A 17,485-nucleotide genomic window follows, 5' to 3' on the forward strand; every position below is an offset into this window, starting at 1 on the left:
CAACTGCACATGGGGACAAAGATCATACTTTTTGGAGAAATGTCCTCTGGTCTGATTAAACAAAAACAGAACTGTTTGGCCATAATGACCATTGTTACGTTTGGAGGAAAAAGGGGGAGGCTTGCAAGCCAAAGAACACCATCCCAACCGTGAAGCACGGGGGTGGCAGCATCATGTTGTGGGAGTGCTTTGCTGCAGGAGGGACTGGTGCACTTCCCAAAATAGATGGCATCATGAGGAGGAAAATTACGTGGATATATTGAAGCAACATCTCAGGATATCAGTCAGGAAGTTAAAGCTTGGTCGCAAATGCGTCTTCCAAATGGACAATGAACCCAAGCATACTACCAAACTTGTGGCAAAATGGCTTAAGGACAAGAATGTCAAGGTATTGGAGTGGCCATCACAAAGCCCTGACCTCAATCCCATAGAAAATTTGTGGGCAGAACTGCGTGTGCGAGCAAGGAGGCCTACAAACCTGACTCAGTTACACCCGCTCTGTCAGGACGAATGGGCCAAAATTCACCTTATAACATTGTGCGAAGCTTTTGTGGAAGGCTAACTGAAACGTTTGACCCAAGTTAAACAATTTAAAGGCAATGCTACCAAATACTAATTGAGTGTATGTAAACTTCTGACCCACTGGGAATGTGATGAAAGAAATAAAAGCTGAAATAAATCATTCTCTCTACTCCTCTCTATTCTGGCATTTCACATTCTTAAAATAAAGTGGTGGTCCTAACTGACCTAAAACAGGGAATTTTTACTAGGATTAAATGTCAGGAATTGTGAAAAACTGAGTTTAAATGTATTTGGCTAAGGTGTATGTAAACTTCCGACTTCAACTCTGTATATTTCAAAAAAGCGTTGATCATCATTATTTGGACTACATGGATAAGTTAGCCAAATCTGTTTATGGTCCAATAGCATATTTCAAAGGATCCACCTTCCTTACAGATCTGTTTGGACAGTATGTCATAGCTCATTTGTAAACGATAAATATGGACACATTACTAGTACAAACACTTAATCTGCAAAAATGACAACAATTAGTGGGTGATAGTGATTTCAGAACCAAGTGGTTCCCCCCAAAATGTGATAGTGGTAGCGGTTAGTGTCCCTTATTGCTCAGCTCAGGTGCCAACATAGTACATAAATCATTTACACACATACGTCAGCTCAGACAGGCTCAGCTCATGAGCTCCATCAGCAGGAGATTTTAATTTAGAATGGAAAATGAATGTGATTATGCAACAAATGTTAGTGCATTGAATCATATTGTACTGCATTGATTCGTTCTCTAATCACACTGAACCGCATCGAAACGTTTTTAACTAAATCGTATCATTCCTGTATTGTATCGGAGCTCATGTGTATAGATACGCATCTAATCGCCTTGAAAGGGAAAGATGCACATCGACATGTATTTGTTTTATAGGCTATTGTACCAAGAGACCAGCACCAGTAAAAAAAACAATTGATCAGGTGTGAGTTCTCATTCCCATGTCTCAAAATATAGCAGGTGGAATTCTCCATGCTGCTCACCAAAGCCATGACCCTTGTTCACTGGAAATAGCCAGTAGATGGAGCCATGAATGAAGAGAAAATGCATGAGGCCAATAACATAACCACAGAGTGGAGAAAGGCCTACCTTGATGGAGACCTTGCGCTTGGTGAAGGCTCTGCTGCGGAGCAGCTGGTAGATACAGTGGACGGGCACGAAGCCTGTGATGTTGGCAAACATGTTGTTGGTAACCGCCACCCTCACAGCGTGGGCAGTGACCACCTGGACAACATCCAATAGAATATCAATACACCTGGACAATACTATGGATAAAGAACCAATTCAGTCCAAATTACAAATCAAATAATATTGCACTGTATCGCAAATAAACAACATACAGTATGTACATCTTTAAGAAATATGTAATCTAAAAAAGATGAAGCTAACTGTGGACATGTGGCTGTGTATATGAAGTACCTGCTCAATGAAGATCTCCTGGGTAAAGATGGTCTTCATTTTGCTCAGAGAGCTTGGTTTAATGGCAATCTGCAGGGGAGCATTTACCCATAGATCAGTTAGACTGGTATAATTTACACAGATATCAATTAGACTGGTTTTACTTGGGGAGAGACCTGCTGGCAGAGGTGCCACTACCACCATCTCTGCTTTTACTGCAACCAGTACCTATTGAAAACCTCCTGAGGGCAATGAATGAATCTTGCATTTAATAATTCCACTCGATTCATATTGGATCAAATTCTTAGGCAGCCTTGGGTGGGAAATAAAGTTCAAAACAATCAAATTACATTGCACCCTCTTTCTCTGATAAATGAAGTGAAAGCTGAAATAACTGAACACAACAGTCAGTGTATTGGCAGGCATCCGTCTCAGTTTGTACGCTTCCTGCAGTGGAGGATGTACTATATAGTCTCTCTCTCTCTCTCTAGAGGGGAGGGACCTCTGGCTTTCTCATCCAATGGGTTTTGAGAAGGAGACGAGGTGTATGCAATTGAGATCCCCCCCACCTTCCGCCATCACTCCACCTTACCTTCATCCCCAAAGTGGAGCAGACCAGCTCGATGATGGCGCTGAGCTGGTTGCTATGGAAATACATGGCAACCAGTAATAGCATCTCTGCGAAAGAAGTGGTGACACCCGCAGCACTGTACACAGAGAGAGAGAGATACAGCGGAGAGAGATTTAAACCGGCAGCTTACAATGCATCTTAGGAGGATGGCACTTTAATAAACTGATTATACCCAACTATGACAGACACCCTGCTCCCACCTCCTCCAGCCCAGTGCCCCCTCTACACTCATTTACCTTCCCACTGATGGGTCCACAGCACACAGAGGAGACACGTTTACACAGACAGGGAGTTGGGCTGATGCAGTAATAACTCACAGACGATGAAGGGCTTATTACATTTTTAAAAGCCTATCAGGGCCTCTCGGGTTGGTCCCCCCACTCCCATATCCCTCCCTAGCCCTGCCCTATTCCACCCCACGTCCCTGCACCGTTTATTTTTATTTTTAGATGAGCTGTCTGCCCTCTGCCTTTCCCCTCCAATAGCATAGACCAGAGCAAAGAGAAGGGGAGGGAAGAACAAGACGTGGAGATGGGGCATTAACATGCACAGTACACCTGTGTTTTGCGAGGCAGCATTAAAGGAGAAATTCACTTTATTTTAACCAAATCTGTATTTTCGATGTATATTGCATGTTATAGAATGTATATGTTTGAGAAACCTACCCCACCAGCGATAGACTGCTCATTTCGCAGTTACTGGGGGAACAGATGAAAGATGAAAGAGAGCTTAATAAACAAAAACATAAGGACAGGTGGTAATCACCTCTTAAAATACTTCTCCTCTTTGATCATCGAGCTGAGCCACATCACCATCAGCTGCTCCTGCTCCGGGGTGCAGCAGGAGAACACCAGATAACACAACACCGTCAAATACCTCTTAATATAGCGTCAGGAACTTTTACAAACAAGCTACCTGTTGAACCTGGCTCTGTTAGCCCAGCGAGGATCTGTCTGCCAACTGCTTGGCATAGGATACAATGACTAACTCAACTGCTTCAACATCTACCCTCTCCTCATTTCTCCTCTTCATCTGCACTGATTGGAAAATATTTGACAGGCTAAAACAATGGTGGCTTTTACCTGGTCAGTTCTTTCAGATCAGTGCAATGAAGTGAAGAGTGCGTATGGACAATTGAGAAAGAGCCAATAACATCTGTAGGAAGTGGTGGGTAAGGAGATACGGACGAGTAGGAGGCTGGTTGTAGTGGTCACGTGGGTGTTTGTGGGCTTTTTTTGGTCCTCCAATAAATGCTATCGGTATCGGCGTTGAAAAATCATAATCGGTCGACCTCTAGTGCGTACAGCCCAGTACATCACTGGGGCCAAGCTTCCTGCCATCCAGGACCCCTATATCAGGCAGTGTCAGAGGAAGGCCCTAAAAACTGTCAAAGATTCCAGCTACCCTAGTCATAGACTGTTCTCTCTGCTACCGCACGGCAAGCGGTACCAGAGCACCAAGTCTAGGTCCAAGAGGCTTCTAAAAAGCTTTTACCCCCAAGCCATAAGACTCCTGAACATCTAATCAAATGGCTACCCAGACTATTTGCATTGCCCCCCCCCTTTGCACCACTGCTACTCTGTTTATTATCTATGCATAGTCACTTTAATAACTCTACCTACATGTACATATTACGACAATTACCTTAACCGGTGCATCCGCACATTGACTCTGTACCGGTACCCGCTGTATATAGTCTCACTATTGTTAATTTACTGCTGCTCTTTAACTACTTGTTACTTTTATTTCTTATTCTTATTTTTTAAACTGCATTGTTGGTTAGGGGCTTGTTAGTAAGCATTTCACTGTAAGGTCTACACCGGTTGTATTTGGCGCATGTGACTAATAAAATTTGATTTGACTTCCTCAATTCCAATACTATGGCGACACTATAGGAAAGATGGTTTGGTTTAGAAACTTGGGAACCGAGCTCAAGTTCAGTGTAGCCCTATCAACTGTGAAATACGGTACCTTCACACCTAGGATAAAAACCTCCAGAGGCTTGCCTCCTAACTGTCAATTTAGATTTTTTTTTTAAAACATTTGTAATTATAGGGGGCAGTTAGGGGGGAAAAAAACGAATCCAGTCCATATTGTCCTCTGTCATAACGGACATTCTTGAGTAATAATTACATAATCAACATGCTAATAGGTCTTTGGTCACGTGCATGCGATGCATAAATGTGTCACATAACGAGAGCAAGGGTTGAGGGAATAGGGAATGTTTTTCCTAAAAACACATAGGATGTGTCAACATATGGAAAAATACATGTTTAAAAATGTCGACCAAATGATTGGTCAAAAGAACAGATGACTCTTGCCAAAGCAGCAGCTACTCTTACTGGGGTCCAGCAAAATTAAGGCAGTTATATACAATTAAAAACATTACAACACATTGTGTGCCCTCAGGCGACCACTTTACAACCACAAAATGTATGTGTATGTTATCATGTGTGTGTATGCGTGTCTGTGCCTGTGTGTGTCTCTCTTTAGTTTTATTTGGCGAAAGAAAACAAGGGATATATAACAATACAGATAACATTTTATGAAAATAAAAAAAACTGTGTGCTAGTGTGGTTGGAAGCCCATGGGCTTATATGAAAATCACACTACAAAAAAAGTCCCCGCTGTTGCATAAGGTGTAGTTTTATCTGATTTTACTGCTTGCATGAGTAGGCTGTCATTGTAAATAATAATGTGTTCTTAACTGGCTTGCCGAGTTAAATACAAATAAATGAGTTACTTGAAGTGAAAGAGTTCCATGTAGTCATGGATCTACGTAGTACTATGCGCCTCCCATAGTCTGTTCTGGACTAGTGGATTGTGAAGAGAGCTGGTGGCATGTCTTGTGGTATGCATGGGTGTCTGAGCTGTATGCTAGTAGTTTAAAAACAGACCCATTCAATTGGGTTGCAGGCACTGGTTACAGATTGAAGCTTTTTCTTGAGTGGGCAGCTTGATGAAAGCCAGTCAATATTTAGGTCACATAGAAAATATACCCCTCAATTGATATCACATACATTATCAAGCATTTCACACATAATATCCAGATATTAACTGTAAGCACTTGGTGGTCTATCGCAGCGTCCCACAAGAATGGCCTTTAGGTGAGGCAGGTGAACCTGTAGCCATATTACTTCAACAGCATTTGAAATGAGATACTCTCTAAGCAGATATGTGACAGATTGTCACGGTTATCGTCGGTGAAGGAGGACCAAAATGCAGCAGGACTGTGTTTGTTCATTTTGAACATTTATTAAATCAAAATGAACACAAAAACAACAAACATGATAACGAACGATCCACAGACAGTCTGGCAAGGCACAAGGCTAAACACAGAACAATCTCCCACAAACACACAGACAAACACACCCAACTAATATAGGACTTCCAATCAAAGGGAACACCACACAGCTGCCTTCAATTGGAAGTCCACCCCAATTAACTCTACATAGAAACACACTTACTAGACTACACATAGAAATACATAAACATAGACCATAAACCAAAAACCCGGAAATACTAAATCAAACACCCTTTTACCAAACACCACCCCGGACCACATAAAACAAATACCCTCTGCCACGTCCTGACCAAACTACAATAACAATTAACCCTTATACTGGCCAGGACGTGACAGTACCCCCCCCTTAAAGGTGCTAACCCCGGAAGCACCTTAAAAAAAAAAAAAACAACCCCAAACAACAAAACAAAAATTCCCCCCTACTAAAGGGAGGGAAGGGAGGGTGGCTTCCGTCAACGACGGCACTGTGCTACACCCCCCCTCCCCAACCCACCTATATCTGGAGGTGGCTCCGGTTCTGGCAGCTCGGGGCAGTCTGGCCACTCTGGCAGCTCGGGGCAGTCTGGCCACTCTGGCAGCTCGGGGCAGTCTGGCCACTCTGGCAGCTCGGGGCAGTCTGGCCACTCTGGCAGCTCGGGGCAGTCTGGCCACTCTGGCAGCTCCTGACTAGTGGGTGGCTCTGGCGACTCCTCACTGACGGGCGGCTCTGGCGATTCCTCACTGACGGGTGGCACTGGTGACTGTTGACTGGCGGGCAGCTCTGGTGACTGTTGACTGGCGGGCAGCTCTGGTGACTGTTGACTGGCGGGCAGCTCTGGTGACTGTTGACTGGCGGGCAGCTCTGGTGACTGTTGACTGGCGGGCAGCTCTGGTGACTGTTGACTGGCGAGGCTGGGTTTACGCACTTGAAGCCTGGTGCGTGGTGCTGGTACTGGGCGTACCAGCTTGGGAACACGCACCTCCAGGCTAGTGCGGGGAGCGGGAACAGGACGAGTCGGACTGGGTTGACGCACTTCCGGGTCCGCACGAGAGACAGGAGCTGGAAACCCAGGGCTACGGAGGCGCACAGTCGGTCTTGATCTTACCTCCTGCACAACCCGTCTTGGCTGGATGGAACTAGTAGCCCTGTACGAGCGGGGTGCTTGTACAGGGCAGACTGGGCTGTGCAGGCGCCTGATGGTAGCCGTGCGTAGAGCTGGAGTTGGGTAGCCTGGTCCTCGGAGGCGTACCGGCGACCAGATGCGCTGCGCAGGCATCCTCCTACCAGGCTGGATGCCCGCTCTAGCACGGCACCTGCGAGGGGCTGGAATAACGCGCACCGGACTGTGCGTGCGTATGGGTGAGATAGTGCGCTCCTCAGCGAAACATGGCGCTCTCCACCTCATACGATCCTCCATATAACCACGGGTAGCTGGCTTCCGGCTCTTCCTATGACTAGCCAAACTACCCGTGTGCCCCCCCAAAATGTTTTATTGGGGGTGCCTCTCGTGCTTCAACGCCAGTCGTGTTCCTCGGAAACGTTCCCGGTCCATACCAGCATTTCGCCTTTCCTCTCTCTCTCTTACCACCTGTCCCCATGGAAGGCGATATTTTCCTGATTGGATCTCCTCCTAAGTGTAGGAGCCTTCTCCCTTCAAGATCTCCTCCCAAGTCCATCTCTCACCATAGTCCAACTCAAAATTCCACTGCTCCTTCCTCTGCTGCTTGGTCCTGGTTTGGTGGGAGATTCTGTCACGGTTATCGTCGGTGAAGGATGACCAAAATGCAGCAGGACTGTGTTTGTTCATTTTGAACATTTATTAAATCAAAATGAACACAAAAACAACAAACAAGATAACGAACGATCCACAGACAGTCTGGCAAGGCACAAGGCTAAACACAGAACAATCTCCCACAAACACACAGACAAACACACCCAACTAATATAGGACTTCCAATCAAAGGCAACACCACACAGCTGCCTTCAATTGGAAGTCCACCCCAATTAACTCTACATAGAAACACACTTACTAGACTACACATAGAAATACATAAACATAGACCATAAACCAAAAACCCGGAAATACTAAATCAAGCACCCTTTTACCAAACACCACCCCGGACCACATAAAACAAATACCCTCTGCCACGTCCTGACCAAACTACAATAACAATTAACCCTTATACTGGCCAGGACGTGACACAGATATATAAACGGCACCACCACCACCGTTGAGATTCCTACCTCTTCTCAAGATGTTGAAACCATGTATTGCTACCACTGTATCAAAGGTATTATCTAAGTCAGTTTCAGAGATAGTCAGTATATGAATGTTATCTGCACTAGCACGTTATCGATTTCATGAACCTTGTTTCTTAAGCTATATATGTTAATGTAGGGCTATTTTTTGCACATTTCTGGGATTCTTGATTGAATTTATTGCTTTACTGGGGGGCTTATCAGCAGTAGACATGACAGTGATATTTCTGTTTAAGCTGTACAGAGTGAGCTGCACTGGGGGGCCTTCCTACTAGGGCAAACTGCCTCAGTGCTAACAGTATAACTCAGGTTCATAGGCGGATGATTACTGCACACAATAGCCGTAGGGTTGACAGAGGTTTTTTAGGGGAGTTAGAGGGACATACAGTGCATTTGGAAAGTATTCAGACCCCTTGACTTTTTCCACATTTTGTTACGTTACAGCATTATTATAAAATTGACTAAATTGTCAATCTATACACAATCCCCCACAATGACAAAGCAAAAACAGTTTTTTTTAATTTTAGCAAAGTTATTAAAAAAATAAAGCTGAAATATCACATTTACATAAGTATTCAGACCCTTTACTCAGTAATTTGTTGAAGCACCTTTGGCAACAATTATAGCCTCAAGTCTTCTTGGGTATTTTTTTATTTTTATTTACCTTTATTTAACTAGGCAAGTCAGTTAAAAACAAATTCTTACTTTCAATGATGGCCTAGCAACAGTGGGTTAACTGCCTTGTTCAGGGGCTTATCAGATGTGATGCTTAGCATTCAGGCCAAAGAGTTAAATCTTGGTTTCATCAGACCAGAGAATCTTGTTTCTCATGGTCTGAGAGTATTTAAGTGCCTTTTGGCAAACTCCAAGTGGGCTGTCATGTGCCTTTTACTAAGGAGTGGCTTCCGTCTGGCCACTCTACCATAAAGGCATTATTGGTGGAGTGCTGCAAAGATGGTTGTCCTTCTGGAAGGTTCTCCCATCTCCACAAAAGGAACTCTGGTGCTTCTTCAGAGTGACCATCGGGTTCTTGATCAACTTTTCTTGACCTTCTCCCCTGATTGCTCAGTTTAAATGGTGGCCAGCTCTAGGATGAGCCACGGTGGTTCCAAACTTCTTCCATTTAAGAATGATGGAGTCCACTGTGTTCTTGGGGACCTTCAATGCTGCAGAAATGTGTTGGTTTCCTTCCCCAGATCTGTGCCTTGACACAATACAGACAATTCCTTCGACCTCATGGCTTGGTTTTTGCTCTGTCATTAGGGGGTATTTTATGTAGATTGATGAGGATTTTTTTTTATCTAACCCATTTTAGAATAAGGCTGTGATGTAACAAAATGTGTAAAAAGTAAAAGGGTCTGAATACTTTCAGAATGCACTGTAAATCAGGTTACCAACATTATGACCGCCAACACCCCACTATGACAACTCAGTGACACAATGGTAGGGATTATCTGAGCAGGGCTTGGGTCACTGATAAGTAGGTTTAAAAGACGAGCTGTACTGTGCTGGCCTGGTTACATATCCAACCTAGCTGGAACCGTGCTGAAAGAACAAACAGTTCAGGTCAGCACGATAGTGTGAAAATGATATAAGACAGCCTCACCACCATGGCTCTGATGCTGAGAGCCTGGGAGGGGTTAATCTGACACAGCTTCCTCAGTGCTTCTGTCCTGCGCCTCCCACCCATGCTCTCCTCATCCTGACGTTCCCCATTCTTTATTAGGCCCCTGAACACTGAACACACAGTAGAGATATAGGTTCCAACATTATGTAGAGAAGGGTTATTTTCTGAGGATATGGAAGGCTTTATGGAATTCCAAAGCATAATTAAAAGAGTTATGAAATAATGTGATTTGACCGGATTATTCAATTAATCCGTTGTGTTTAATTTAGCAGAGTTGGCACTTATTGGTACTTGAATGTTGCAATAATAACAAAGAACATCAGTATTTTCAAAGACGCATGAAGACATTGTTCCATGTTTTTATAGACCACAGTGCTCCACTTATTAACCTTCTCTCAAAGATCTGCATTATTACTCCCACCAGAGCCTTTTATTTGTCTACTTGTGTTGCCTTCCATGTCTGTAGCAGTGCATTATGTCATAGCTGACGGACTGCTTACGGAAATACAATGAACCATGGTATCATTACTCATTTATTTGCCTGTAATAAGATCTAATAGCTCTCAAAAGCTACTGCACTTTAACAGGGCTTCTCTTTTTGGCCTGTTCTTCACTGCAGCTGTCAGTTTAAAAGGCTAAATGTTTATGGTCAACTGAGATGGTGACTGAAACGATATTAGCTTCCATCTCCGCTACTTATAGAGAATTGCATATGCCATAAAATACTCAGAGCAACTGAGTTAGTTACCGCTTCATGTTATAGGCTAGGCTATGCAATGCCTCGAGACAGGGTCCATTTCCCGACCATTTCACCAACTTAAAGTGATTCATTTAAATGCGATACAATAAAAGAGGCCAATTCCAATAACAAGCCATGAGGATTCACTAATGTTCAGCACTATGTAATGTAACGCTGCCTACCGACTGACTTCTTCATCCCTTCTCGCCTCGCTAACGCAAATAAGCTATTGACTCAGGCCTGAGCCCTGGGGGATAAGGAGGCACTAGAGAGACAACTAGAGGAGCTAGATCTCCATTTCCTCCTTCATAATGTGTATTTTAAAGCAGAGAACACACACACACAGGCCCTGTAGCAAGACAATCATATTCATCATCGATATTATAAGGAGAATACATTAACATTAGACTAGTCCTACCTCCTGGGGTTGAAACATTGTCCAACTATGAGTGTAAATACCTAATTGGGTGAACAAAACAGGAAATAGCCAGCCAACGTCAATAATTCTCTGCCTAGAATTACAATGAAATCTATTAGATTAAGTATACTCCCTTTAGGATGATTTTGCCAAGCATATGTCAGGCTCCGGGCTCAATAAAACCAAATAGCCATTAATACTAATGGATTAGTTGACTAATGAAAGCTAAACAGTTTGTGCACCATACTGTAAGAGCCCAAACATACAGCTACAGCTACAGCCCAATATGGCGACCGGAGTATAGGTGAATGTGTCAAAAGGAGTGGGTGGAAAGCGAATCAGCTAATTGGGGAGGTTTGTTGCCACTCAAGACTGTTTTGCATGATTGATTGGGCTGCACTACGAGCAGATAGTAACCCAGCAACCAGTACTCCGGTGTGTGCCTGCCGACTTGAAGTGCTTCCTACTGGGTCTCATGGTCGTACCGCCAGCGGAAGCTACAATTCTTTTCGCTCACATGATTTTATTTCAATTAGGATAGCAGCCTACACAAGAAATAACTAATATTGATGAGCATCTAGACGTCACCTTGATACATACATAGTCTACTACTCAATGGGGAGAGCATGAATGGCAACAGTACGGGGCACAGTGTCATTAGCTCCCACTTGACCAACATTACTGTCCTGCAACAGTGTGGGAAGTAGCTACCTAGTAGCCAATCAGGGTGACAGTCACAGTAAGCACACCCATACAAAGCACTAAGCAACACAACCTTTAATAAAAAATTAAATAAAAGTTTTATAACTGAAATGTACAATCATATGTGTCAAAATAACTGTGAAATACAACTCAGAATCATCCTTTGCTTAAAAACAGTCCAAACTTTCGTGGTACGGTAGCGCAATATATGGTAGTTGCATGGTAAGAAATTGAAGAAAAAAAATACAGCTCAATCAAACCTCTCTAACCTATTGCAGAGCACTGTCGACACCACCCACTCCTTTCCACAAACCCACTACTATCCTTTCGACACACCCACCCTCCGGTCACCATATTGGAATGCAGCTAACCCTTCTCCAAACATACAGATTAGAACAGCATAGGATCTTTATTGTCCATTTACTATTTGCATAGACATTATTTTGTATCTTTCAGTCTACCGTCATGGAAGCTGTCGGGGACATTAGCAACCAGCAGGCACAGGAACCAGTCACCGTTTCTCACAGAGCCTCTGCCACATCTATGCTGGAAAGCAGGGAGGGCAACTCTGAGAAAGTGTGGGGGGGGAATAAAACAGACACCACACCATGGATCCATGAAGCAGCCTTCTGTGTAGTGGCAGACAGTGTAGTAAATGTATGTCTACATCTTCCAAATCATTATCCAAGAAGTGTTGCATTTCTCTCCAAACACAGCATTTTCAGATAAGACAACTGAAAACTTGGTCAGATGTTACATACCTACATTATATAGAGCAGGGTTCCCAACCTTTTTTAGCTTGAGAGCTACTTTTAAATGATTAAACATGTCACAAACTACTCCATTTTTTCCTAGCTTTCAAATAGGCACTCTTTGTATTTTCCGAAATTGTAAATTCGATGTCAATATTTAAAATCACATCAGATTACCATTTTGAGGGCTGGGAAAAAAACTAAACATTTTAGATTTTTTGTTTAATACCCATTTAATTGCGCATTTTCGAGAGGAATGTTCTCATCAAAAGATATTTTTGCTGCTGCATGTGTCATGACAGAGTTTACGAAACAAAAGCCCATCCGATTGATACAAATACAGCCTTGATATAATTCTGCCAGGTAAGCCTACCCTGCAGTTAACATTTAATTGAGAATGTTTTTGGGAAAATCTACCCAGAAGACAGTTATCATTATCGCTAACTGGCTACACAAAGTGAATGATTGACAAATGCGCACAACAGACATACAGGGGCAATATTGCTGGAAATTAATTTGCATATATTGTGTTACGTTTGGCTTTTTAAGCCAATTGTGGCTAACCAGGGGTGGGATAATGTCAATTTGGATTTGATTGGATAGTAGCCGGGATTTTGAGGTGTCTGATAATTTATGACAGTTTGTGGTGGAACAATTGAAGAACATATGCACTTCAAGAATTGTTTGGCGAGCTACTCATAGGTGGCTGTGAGCTACTGGTAGCTCGCGATCAACTTGTTGGAGATATAGAGAGATGCATGTACCTGCTTGTAGTATACAGAGGACATCTGCAACTTATTCCAGGTATACAGAGCACTCAGAGACCTCAGCCGACTTTAGGAACCATACCTCATTGGAACCAGCCACCTGGAAGACAAAACATGAAATATAAAACTGAGCAAGAAAAACTGGGTGTACACTAACGGCAGGCCAAATCAACCATTTGAATGTTACATGTAGGTCAAATCAAATCAAATGTTATTAGTCACATGCGCTGAATACAACAGGTTACAGTGAAATGCTTACTTACGAGCCCCTAACCAACAGCGCAGTTTCAAAAAAATATGGATCAGAATAAGAGATAAAAGTAACAAGTAATTAAAGAGCAGCAGCAGTGAAAAATTAAATAACAATATATACAGGGCGGTGCCGGTACAGAGTCAATGTACGGGGCACTGGTTAGATGAGGTAGTATGTACATGTAGGTAGAGTTAATTAAAGTGACTATGCATAGATGACAACAGAGAGTGGCAGTGGTGTGGGGGGGGGGGGGGGGGTCTTATGGCTTGGGGGTAGAAGCTGTTTAGAAGCCTCTTGGACCTAGACTTGGCGCTCCGGTACCGCTTGCCGTGCGGTAGCAGAGAGAACAGTCTATGACTAGGGTGGCTTGAGTCTTTGACAATTTTTAGTGCCTTCCTCTTGACACCACCTGGTCCTAGATGGCAGGAAGCTTGGCCGCCAGATGGCAGGAAACTTGGCCCATCTGTAGTGCCTTGCGGTCGGAGGCCGAGCAGTTGCCATACCAGGCAGTGATGCAACCAGTTAGGATGCTCTCGATGGTGCAGCTGTAGAACCCAGGGGAAGCAGTGAGGGGAGCGACCTGTACCTTAAGTCACTGTTCTAGTAGGCTACCACCCACTCTACCTTGCACCTTAGAGAGACTGCTGCCCTATATACATAGAGTTATTGAACACTGGTCGATTGAATAATATACACTGTATTGTAGTCATGGCTCATCCTATATAACTACTGTTGTACACACTTTTTCTATTCATATACTGTCCATGCTGACTTTACACACCATTATTCCGGTCTCTGACATTGCTCATTCTGATATTTCTTAATTTCTTTATTTAAATGTTTTCTGTGTTGTGTGTGTATTGTTGTTTTTTATTGCTAGGTATTTACTGCACAAGCATTTCGCTGCACTTGCAATAACATCTGCAAATCTGTGCATGCAACCAATACATTTTGATTTGACATTACCTTGTTCATGATGGTCAGAATGTCACGTCCTGACCAGTAAAGGGGTCTCTTGTCATTGTAGTATGGTCAGGGCGTGGCAGGGGGTGTTTGTTTTGTGTGGTTTTTTTTCTTTTTTTCTAGGGGATTTTGGTTCTAGTTTGCATTTTTTATGTTTCGTTTTCCAGGTTTGGCCGAGTGTGGTTTCCAATCAGAGGCAGGTGTCTTTCGTTGTCTCTGATTGGAAGCCATACTTAGGCAGCCTGTTTTCCTTTGGGTTTTGTGGGTGGTTATTTTCCGTTAAAGTCTGTGAACCTTACGGAACTGTTTGCTGTCATTTGTTTTTTCTTTGTTTAAGTGTTCTCTTCAAATAAACAAGTAAGAATGAGCACTATACCCGCTGCGCCTTGGTCTGTCCTTTACGACGCCTGTGACACAGTAATTCACTGAGCACCAGTCTGAGTCTCCTAAGAGGGTCACTGTGTTCAAACTCACCGTGTTCAAAAAATTATAATTCTGTTGTTCTGCCCCTGAACAAGGCAGTTAACCCATTGTTCCCCAGTAGGCCGTCATTGAAAATAAGAATTTATTCTTAACTGACTTGCCTAGTTAAATAAAGGTTAAATTAAAATAACATTTAAAAAAAACTCCAGGGTGAGGCCATGCTGCAGCTGAGACACCAGGATGCTCTATCCATTATAGCCACCAGCCTTGTGCCCATCAGAGAACACCCCTACATCAGAACTGTCAGCCTCACACATGCTAAACAAACTTTTACTCTGCTAAACAAATAGAGACAAAAAGTATTTTTTTTGTTTTGATTCTCCAAGTATATTCACACGCAAAAATATTTTTACTCCAGTCTAAAAGGTTATGTAACCTTGGCTAGTTTTATGTGAGTTGAGTGTCCTTGAGTGTTATAATATACGAGTTTACTAGTGTCTCTCAGATGTTAGCAGGTCATTCAAAAGGTTTTACCTGAGTTGCTGCTCCTTCCTGGCATCCTGCTCCAGAGCATGGAAGTCAATAGACAAGAGGGCCATGATGGAGTTTACAGCCTCCACCCCAGATAGCAGGCGCAAGATGAGCTTCTCGTCCTGGGCCCAGGCCTGGCTCTGGTCTGCTGGGGAACATAGAGCCATCTGAACCAGGCAGGGTAGCAGCAGCCTCAGCTCTGGGTCACTCAGTGCAGCCAGACACACCACATCCACCTTCTGCATGGCCTCAAAGGCATACAGGCTGATAAACTTCAGCCCTGCACTCTCTGACATCTCTGCTGTTTGTCTGGGACTGGGTCCACACCTGTGAGAGAATGAAAAGAGATGGGGACCTAATGAGGTTTCTTACAAACCGCACCCCGCCCACCCCATTTCTGTCCGACTACCATCCACTACTGCAAGAGCAAGAACTGGTCCCAAACCCAACTGCAGTCCCGCAATGTTATTTTAGGTGTAGCCTATGTGAAGCAGCTCACTTGCCAACCATGGTTCCAGCAATATTGCGCCCTTTAGGCAATATCAAATGCGCAAAAATATCTTAATAAATTGGTGAAATTACAAGAGATTCTCATATAGTCTAATGGGCTATCTGTATTACTGTGCTATATCAGCCAATATACTAGATGCATTGTAGTTTGAAGAGACTTTATAGCCTAGTTATTGGGATTGGGACATTTTTCAGACAGGGAAATACGGGTAATCAATATTTATTTATAGGCAATGTAGCCCCGTGCTTCTCCGCCCATGTACAGGCTATATAGTCTACTATATTTAATTGAGACCACACACGCACCTGATCTCGCAGGTATGGCTATTGAACTTAAAGCAGCAAAAATGATGACAGCGACCCTTGCTACGTTTTGCATATAGGATATAGCCTAACTTTTAGGAGGCCCACTTGCAGACAGAGACATATAAATAAGTAATCAATACTTATTGGAAATTAAAAGGCGCAACGCTCGCTCACCGTAGTAGTGCGCATTGTGCCTTAGCCTTTTTAATTATTATATTTTTGATTGCACTTCGACTCACGTTGGTTGAGCGCTCTCCACTTTTTTGCCATTATCAATATTTACAGACTGTAGTAAAGTCAAATCATATTTAAATGAACTGCCACGTGATTCTCCGCCCATGTAGGCAGCCAACCCTATTTCATAAAATATAAGAACACTGGGCTGATGACATAGCTAATTAGCTCTGTCTGCTACAGCTGGATAGCAAGTTAACTTCGTAAACTCGACTCCAAGGATCTAAACTAGCTATTGTTACGTACTGCCTAGTTTGTCTGACTATAGTTTAAATATACATTTTATGAAACGATAAAACATGTCAACCGGTGTAGCTATTACCTTACCTTGATGGTCTTTGCAGATGTTTTAACGGAAGATAATAGCTTCTAGGCCTTCAGTCCTCGGACTTGCGTAGCACAACACAGCCACTCGTATGCATTCTTTTAGTTGTCACTGTATTAGACTAAGCATAGGTGATTTGATGATGTTGAAATGTTGAAGTTGAAATGGTACTGGAATAGTGGAGGCATGTCCAGTTTTCTTTGCAACTCTCCGTGGTTCTAAATCAATAATTGTTTAGTGGTCTGAAAAGGTGTGAAACATTAACTTGCTTGACCATGCTATGGGTCATGTAACTATTACATGCAATATGCTTGGTGGACTTCACCAGACAGAGGTTGCTCTACCGGTTCTGTGATAAAACAAAGGTGTGTCTGAATATATTCTGCCACTGTGTCTTCGAAATGTCTGTCTTTAGGCCTATATATCACGGTCGCAAAGCATATGAGCTAACAGGTTATAGAGCAAACAACGCAATTATCACAATAATATGTAATATGGCTTTTTTTTTTACAGGCTTCCCCTGTAATTTTACCCATGCACCGCTACTGAAAAAGGCCACCAAGATTTTAAAAAAATGGACCAGCCCGTCTGGCATTTACCAGAAATGCCAGATAGCCAGTTCGTCCCTGAACGGAATGCATTTGCATGACTGCCATGAGGGAGATTTGCCCAGTAGGCTATTGTTCGCCAACTGCAGCAGACATCCAAATGATTCGTTCTCGAGTTCGAGTGTTGAGCAGAGGCAGGCTGTGTATGTTTTTGTTCTACAAAGCTGTGTCCATCGATAAAAATCTAATAAAT

At 43.2% G+C, this 17,485-nt stretch overlaps 1 pseudogene; it reads right to left on the minus strand.

Moving 5' to 3' along the window:
- Positions 1-17,260, minus strand: part of LOC106603424 (integrator complex subunit 2-like) — a 55,690-nt pseudogene extending 38,430 nt beyond the window's left edge.
- Between the last annotated feature and the right edge of the window lie 225 nt (positions 17,261-17,485).

The sequence above is a fragment of the Salmo salar genome, chromosome ssa04 (assembly GCF_905237065.1).
Source record: "Salmo salar chromosome ssa04, Ssal_v3.1, whole genome shotgun sequence".
NCBI classification, from domain to species: Eukaryota; Metazoa; Chordata; class Actinopteri; order Salmoniformes; family Salmonidae; genus Salmo; species Salmo salar.